The 7,812-nt window shown below is 42.3% G+C and overlaps 1 pseudogene; it reads right to left on the bottom strand.

Annotated features, from left to right (window-relative positions):
* Positions 1 to 432: 432 nt before the first annotated feature.
* Positions 433 to 7,812, bottom strand: part of LOC100580041 — a 115,948-nt pseudogene continuing 108,568 nt past the window's right edge.

The raw sequence follows: 7,812 nt of genomic DNA, 5'->3' as shown, positions 1-7,812 counted from the left end.
TCTTTCCTAATTGAGCTTTCTCTGATTACTAAGGCAAGTCACATCTTATAATAAACAGTGGGTGCCATTATCCATAGAACGGGAGAAGTAAGGCGGTTTGTCCTCAGTTATTTATTTATTTTTTGGGCAGAGCTAGCTGAGGTTTTATTTTGAACACACACACACACACACACACACACACACACACACACACAGCAGTTGACACACACACACACACACACACACACACACACAGAGCAATTGAATTGTTTTGTAGCTGGAGGGATGGGCAAGGGCGTCCCCAGGCAGTAAACTCCCCCGTGAGTGGGCTGAGGGCTAGGGCCGAGCATCAGGTGGGTCTCCTGTTCCCTGTGCTCCCCTGCACAGCGGCCTCCCTCCTAGGCTCTGGGGCAGCCGCAGGAAGGGTATACCGGGAGGGGCTGCTGCAGCTGTTCACTTGGGCAGGAGGTCAGACAACTCGGACACCAGCTTCCCATCGCGGGTCTTGATCTTCTTCACAACCACGACCCTGGTGGAGCTGGTGCAGCTGAAGGAGCTAGAGCCCGTGACAGAGCCAAGGCTGGAGCCCAGGCCATAGCTGAGGCCAGGAGTTGCGAGGTTCCCATAGGCCGAACTCAGGCCACCTGTATAGCCGCTGGTGGTCTTCGTATGGATACTCATGTTTTGCATCCCAGACTCCAGCCGGTTCTCCTCGCCCTCCAGCAGGTTTCTGTAGGTGGCAATCTCGATGTCCAGGGCCAGCTTGATGTTCCTCAGCTCGTGGTACTCACGCAGCTGATGCTCCAAGTCCTGCTTGGTTTGCTGCAGGGTACCCTCCAGCTTGGTGTTGGCATCTTTATCGGCCAGCTCCCCAGCTGCTGGGCAACTGTGATGGTGGCCTCCAGGGAAGCCCTCTGGCCTTTGAGGCCCTCAGTCTCAGCCTAGAGCCGGCTGATGTTCCGGTTCATCTCAGAGATCTGCCTTTGTGCGCCGTAGTTCATCCCCGTGCTTCCCAGCCAGCGTCTGCAGCTTCTCATACTTGATCTGGTACGTGCCCTCAGCCTCAGCCCTGCTGCGCTTGGCTATCTCCTTGTACTAAGCCTTGACCTCAGTGATGATGCTGTGCATGTCTGGGGAACAGCTGTTGTCCATGGACAGCACCACAGACGTGTCCCCGATCTGGGACTGCAGCTCCCGGATCTCTTCTTCACACAGCTGCCTGAGGAAGTTGATCTCGTCAGTCAGCCCTTCTAGGCAAGACTCCAGCTCTAACTTGTTCAGGTAAGCTTCATCCACATCCTTATAAGGACAAATTCATTCTCCATCTCTGTACGCTTATTGATCTCATCCTCGTACTTGCTCTTGAAGTCTTCTGCTAGCCCCTGCATGTTGCCAAGCTCCTCCTCCAACTTCAGCTTCTCCTGGCCCAGAGTCTCCAGCTGCTGCCTAAGGTTTTTGATATAGCTCTGGAACATGTGGTCCATGTTGCTCCGAGCCGTCTTCTGCTGCTGCAGGAGGCTCCCGTTGGTCTCCAGCATCTTGTTCTGCTGCTCCAGGAGCCGTACCTTGTCGATGAAGGAGGCAAACTTGTTGTTGAGTATCTTGTTCCGCTCCTTCGCCTGGGTGCACATGGCCTGGATGTTGGGATCCACTTCCAGGTTAAGGGGGCTCAGCAGGCTCTGGTTGACTGTGAAGGCGGTGATGCTTCCTATGCTGCTGGCCCCACCATAGCCTCCACCCAGGCCACCCTGGAAGCTGCTGCTGCCCACTTAGGAGAAGCTCGAGGAGCTGATGAGGGCACTGGGCCCACTCGTATAGAAGTGGCTGCTGAAGGCCCCCGGGAGAAAGCTGACACCTTGTAGGACTTCTGGGTCACCCTGATGGACGTGGTGGAGGCAGGAGTGGGGACAGGTGGGCTGAAGCAGGCAGAGATTCCAGAAGGGGTGGAGAAGCTGCTTCTTGGTCCAGTTATTTCTTTTAGCGGTACTAACTTCCCTCCTGGTTCCTAACATGCTGGGATACACAGCCTGGGCTGGTGAGCATTTGAAGTTCCTTATCTGGATTAGGGTGCTAAAAATGTGTGTCTACTCCAATGTCCAGTGATCATACATCAGAAATATGGTGAACAGCAATATTAATTTGGCTGGGAAAAGCATGTTCTTTCAGAGTAAAAAAAAAAAAAATGCAGATTGGGAATCTTGGCTCAGCTACTTGCTAGGCGAGTTTGTGTTGATTGATTGATTGACTGAATCTGCCTACTAGAGAATAGGCAAGTTTTTTTTACTTCTTTGAGTCACAGGTTCTTGTCAATCAACTGAGGGCAATACTACCATGTAGAATAGTTGTGATCACATGAAATCATGTCTACAAAGTGCTTCACACAGTGTCTGATACGGAGTAAGCATTCAGAAATGATAGAAATTATTATAATTACATAATACATTTGTGGAAGAGGAAGAATTCCAAATTTTATTATCTACTCATATCCCATTCTCCAAATGAGACTGCAGAATTTCTAAGTCAAAGGACAATACAGATTATTACAGTGGAAATAAATAAGCTCATATACCAAAATACAGGATGTTAGCTGGGCACAGTGGTATGCACCATAGTCCTAGCTACTTGGGAGGCTGAGGCAGGAGGATCACTTGAGCCCAGGAGTTGGAGACTAGAGTGTTATGACTGCATCTGTGTATAGTCGCTGCCCTCCAACCTGGGCAACATAGGAAGACCCATCTCTAAAATAAATACATACATACATACATACGTACATAAAAAGGAAAAAAACCCTAAGAAGTTAATGGTATCAATTAATCATCTTAAGAGAGGACCAGAAAGGTAGAAGGATGCAGGCTAATAGGTGGATTTAGGATATTTACTGCCTGTCTCTCCCACTTACTCTAGATGGCCAGTAGAGCTGCTCCTCCCTTTCAATTTTAGTATTTCTCTTCTGGGCCTTCCTTGAATCTTCCATAGGGGATTCTTTTGGATTATCATTTTATGGCTTAATTGACCTTCATTATTAAAAGACAAAACAGAAACAAAACAATTCTGAACAGAGGCCATCAGTGTGCTATGCAGAGCATCATGTTTTCACAATCAACTCCCTCATTTGCTTTAAAGTTCTTCTTAGTTTGAGTTTTGAGATATCTAACAGGATGAAGTTAGTTAGAGAATGAAATGAACAGAATGAAAACAACCAAAATGATCTTTTCAACAAGCTTCCTCTAATTGCCTTTAGAGAACATGCCTTCCTCTGCTTACTTGAATATCTAAATAAAGGACAAAACATTTGTAGTTTTAATATTAAGAATATACTCAGAGTATGTGATTTTGGCCAAACTGACACCTGATAATTTCAAAAACGGTCAGAGCATATTCTCATGGTTTCACAGTTTAAAACTTTTTTTAAAGAGTCTGTTGAATAGAAATCTTAGACACAGTAAATGACAATGTTAAAAACAAATAAGTTATTGGAAAAGGCTATGAATCAATGTAGTCTACCCAAGGTCATATCTGTTAGTAGGCCTGCTGGGGGCTCAGGAGGTATTTAGAATGCACACAATTGGTCTCAGAAGGCCAGATGTCTCCTGTGTCCTGTGAGTCTCCAAGTTCTCCTTTAAACCACACGTGTAGCCACTCAGAATGGGGTGTGGTTTGCAGACATCACACAAAGGTGTAATTGGCCAAAAAGTACGTTGTTGTCCCTCTCGCTTGTCATTCCATTGTCCTCGTATTATCTTCTTTAAAGAAAAAATGTACATAATTGTGGTCAATACTGTACTCATTCACGTAGTAGGAGTATATAGTACTCAGACAGAGAATATATGATATATGTCCTGGAGTTGTAAAGGGAGAAGAAAATCAGAGAAATGTGGTGTCATGGAATCCAAGAGGAGAAAGGATTTTGAGATGATGGTAGTCAATAATGTGGACTAGAACAGACAGGCCTTGGAAACTAAGGGTTAAGAAAAAGCTACTGGATTTGGTGAGGTCATCGGTCAGCCTTGACAGATTTCAGAAGAAAAGTAGTTTGGGAAGCCTGATTTTTATTTTATTTTATTTATTTATATTTATGAATGTGGGTGGGAGGGGCTGGTTGTGACAGGAATTTTAAGGGGTGTGTGTGTGAGAGAGCATGAATATACTGTATTTAGAATATCCTTTTAAAGAACTTTGTGAAAGGAAGGCTACCTTGAGGATGGTGGCTGGAGAGAGATGTGGTAGCATCAGTGAAACACAGCTTTTCAGCCGGTAACACCTGAGTACCTTTGAAGACATGGAGGCTCCAACCTGTGGAAGAAGAAGCTGAGGAGACAGGAATGGGCAGATACAAGAACTAGATCCTCTAGGAGTAAGGAGTGACCCTTTATATTTTTACTTTCTAAACATTCAAAATATCAGCATTTCTTAGAATGGTGGTATGGTCTTTGTAAAATGGTAGCAGGTATGCAAAGGACTCTTACTTAGAACTTGATGACTAAAAATGAATGCTGACGGCACTGAACAGGACCTAGGTTACAAAGTTTGCCTGTCAGGAACACATTTTAAACAGAAGCTAAGCTATTATTCCTAGTCATAAGAAGAGCTTGCTAAAGTTTCAGGTTAGATTAGTTCTCTGAGGGTGGAGCCTGTTATGGATAGTCTACGTCAACCTGTCATGTTCTGCTGCCCAAACGTGGTAAATTCTCCCGTTGGAATGTAGAACTGAAAAACGGTGCCATAAATAACAATTCCAGGCTGTGAGCATGGAGTGATCACTGCTCCCACCCTCCCGGTTCTACTCTTATTCTAAAGGCCAAATAAGTTCTGAGAGTATCTGTGTTCTATTCATATTAACTAATTGAGATTTTGGCCTTTTTCTCTAGTTGCCTGTTCCTTTACCCAAAATTAATTTGTTACCAGGCACAGTGAGTTAATTAGTATGATTACCTCCCTTGTCTTCATGCTTGCATTTTTAAGGACTTTAAAGTCAAGGTACTGCTTACACAGATGATTATTTGCAGACAGTTAATTCTTGAGTTATTGTCTTGGGATGGCCGTTATCATATTATTAGCATGCCTTTTATATTTCTTGATTTTTAAAGAAACGTCTCATTTTTATATTCCATTTTAGAACTTTCATCGTCAGTAAATATTACCAATGAGCTTCCGTTCTGTCAACATTTTGGTGTCACATATTTCCAAAATATGAGATTTCAAATTCCAAAATAATTTGTTTCTATAAGTTTAGGGAAGTGTGGTGGTAGTAAGCATTTCATTAATAGTTGTTGTTATAATGAGTACTCAATGTGTATTCAAAGTGTACCTGTTGATAATTTGAAACGGAACAAAATGGGGGGGGGGGAAGAAAAAGAATGCACCGCTAGGGGCCACTCTGATCTTAAAGCTTGAACCACTGAATGACAATTGCAACAATGACAATGGTGGTGACATCAATAGACTATGATAAAATGGAGGTAGTTTGTGTGAATATAATCTAAATTTAGGACATGAAATTTTAAGCTTGATGAGGATTTTGTCTGAAAATGATTTTTTTCAGATGCTTTGCAAATACTTTGTACTAGTTGATATTACTAAATCATTTATGAAATTAGCAAATGTGGAAGTATTGCTAACTTTTATAAAGGAGAAAGGTGTGGTTTGATGATCCTAGGATAGAGAGTCATCAATTTAGCATTGATATCAACTTTCACTATCATAAATAAAGCTATTGAACTATTCTTTTCTGGCTTGGTTATCCAGAAGAAATATCACTTTCTCAGGAGTGTCATAAAAGACACTCGGTTAAAGTGTGAATAGTGTTCTGATTACAGTAATTGTTAAATATTATGTAAAGTGAGGTAATGATAGTAATAATAAATGAAATGCATGAAAGAAGCAGTTACCTGGTGATCAAATTACAAATAAAACATCAGTCCTATGTGGTGATTAAAAATTCTCTCTTCATAGAATATTTCCAAATAAAGAAGTCAAAGACAGTTTTCCTGAATTGTTGATATTTGACTTTGAGTACAGTTACTGGTTCACAAAAAACCACTTGATTACCAGAGTAATCTAATTGACCTAGGATAGCAGTGAGAGAGCTGTAAGGGGCTCTCTCTTCTTCACCCAGAAGACTTTACTGAACAAAGTGTAGGAGATCTTTGAAATTGTTAGCAAAGCATAAGGATACATACATGTGTGTAGGTTCAGCAATATACATATATCTCATTGGAACTTCAAAGACACTCATCAAAAAAGGGTTATATCCATTCTTCTAGGGTATTTGATAGTGGCAATGGCTAACATCACATCTAAGGGCTTGGTTGAAGGTAAAAATCAGTGCAAATGAACATCAAAAGCAACTTTCAGTGGGAAAAGTGACAAAGGGTCAACCTGAGGTCTCAACAGAAACTTTGGTTGTCCTATGTAAAGCAATAAAGGCATTCCCTAGGACAACCTATACACATATGAGGGTCAAAATTTTTTGTTTGTTTAGGTTTTTAAGCTCTGTTTTAAAAATCACGTCTTCCCTCAAATGCTGCAAACATAAAATCATTCCTGTCCTTTTACTCTGAAAATTGTGGTCCCTTTCTCTCTACCTTTCCCGAAACCAAAGGCCTGTGTGTGACCTTTGAACGAACTCGCCCAGCCTAGCAAAGTCATGATGCATTATTCCATGATGGGTGGGCCGGTGGGAGGGCTACCATTACAGAATACTTTTTCTTTGACTAGGAAGGTTTCCTAGGAGAATGACGACAGAAGTTAAGTATATTGAAGAACTGGCAGAATTCATGCACTCAGTTAAAATGAAGAGACACTGCCTCCTGGAGGCCTGTATTGGGATAGCCGTGGTACAGTGTGAGGAAATGAGTAGGTTATACTCCCAGCCTAGATGGATCAAAGCTTACTCCAGCCATGGCTGAGAGTGTGTCTGGAGACATAGCTAACAGAGAATTTATATTTTTTGACTGACTGACCGTGAAAAATGAATGTTTTCACACCGTGGTAACTGAAATTTGGGGCATTCATCTTTATTCACATTTGAATAAAACACCGATTCACGACAGGCTTCAGGTTGCTTAGTCAATCAGTTACGCGGCCAAAACTGCTGCGTCTGAGTGTCTTCCTCTCTGCTGGGCAGTTCCTTTTGGTTGTTTTCATTAGGTCTCAGTGTTACCTCTCCTGTGTTTTTCTCCTGTTATGTGCTCCAACAGGACAGAATTATTAGATCTGTACGGTCTTTGGAACCTAATTATTTTCCTGTCTCACATGCTGCATTGATATATCCAGGTTTCCAAACATATGTATAGTTACAATTACACTGTGAATTTAAACTACTTAAGTCTTATTATTTTAATCTACCAAAGATTTAAAATATTAATAACAACAGCACATGAAGATTGTATTTTGGATTATAATTTAAGAGGGTATACCTGTGATGGTTAATACTGAGTGTCGACTTGATTGAATTGAAGGATTCAATCAAGAATTAAATTATTGATCCTGGGTGTGTCTGTGAGGGTGTTGCCAAAGGAGATTAACATTTGAGTCAGTGGGCTGAGAAAGGCAGACCCACCCTTAATCTGGGTGGGCACAATCTAATTAACTGCCAGCACAGCTAGAATATAAGCAGGCAGAAAAATGTGAAAAGAGAGACTGGCCTAGCCTCCCAGCCTACATCGTTCTCCCACGCTGGGTGCTTCCTGTCCTCAAACGTCAGACTCCAAGTTCTTCAGTTTGGGAACTTGGACTGGCTCTTTTTGCTCCTCAGCCTGCAGACGGCCTATTGTGGGACCTTGTGATCATGTGAGTTAATATTTAATAAACTCCCCTTTATATAGATGTCTA

The sequence above is a fragment of the Nomascus leucogenys genome, chromosome 1a (genome assembly GCF_006542625.1).
Source record: "Nomascus leucogenys isolate Asia chromosome 1a, Asia_NLE_v1, whole genome shotgun sequence".
Lineage (NCBI taxonomy): Eukaryota > Metazoa > Chordata > Mammalia > Primates > Hylobatidae > Nomascus > Nomascus leucogenys.
This window is presented reverse-complemented; position numbering and strand designations above follow the sequence as displayed.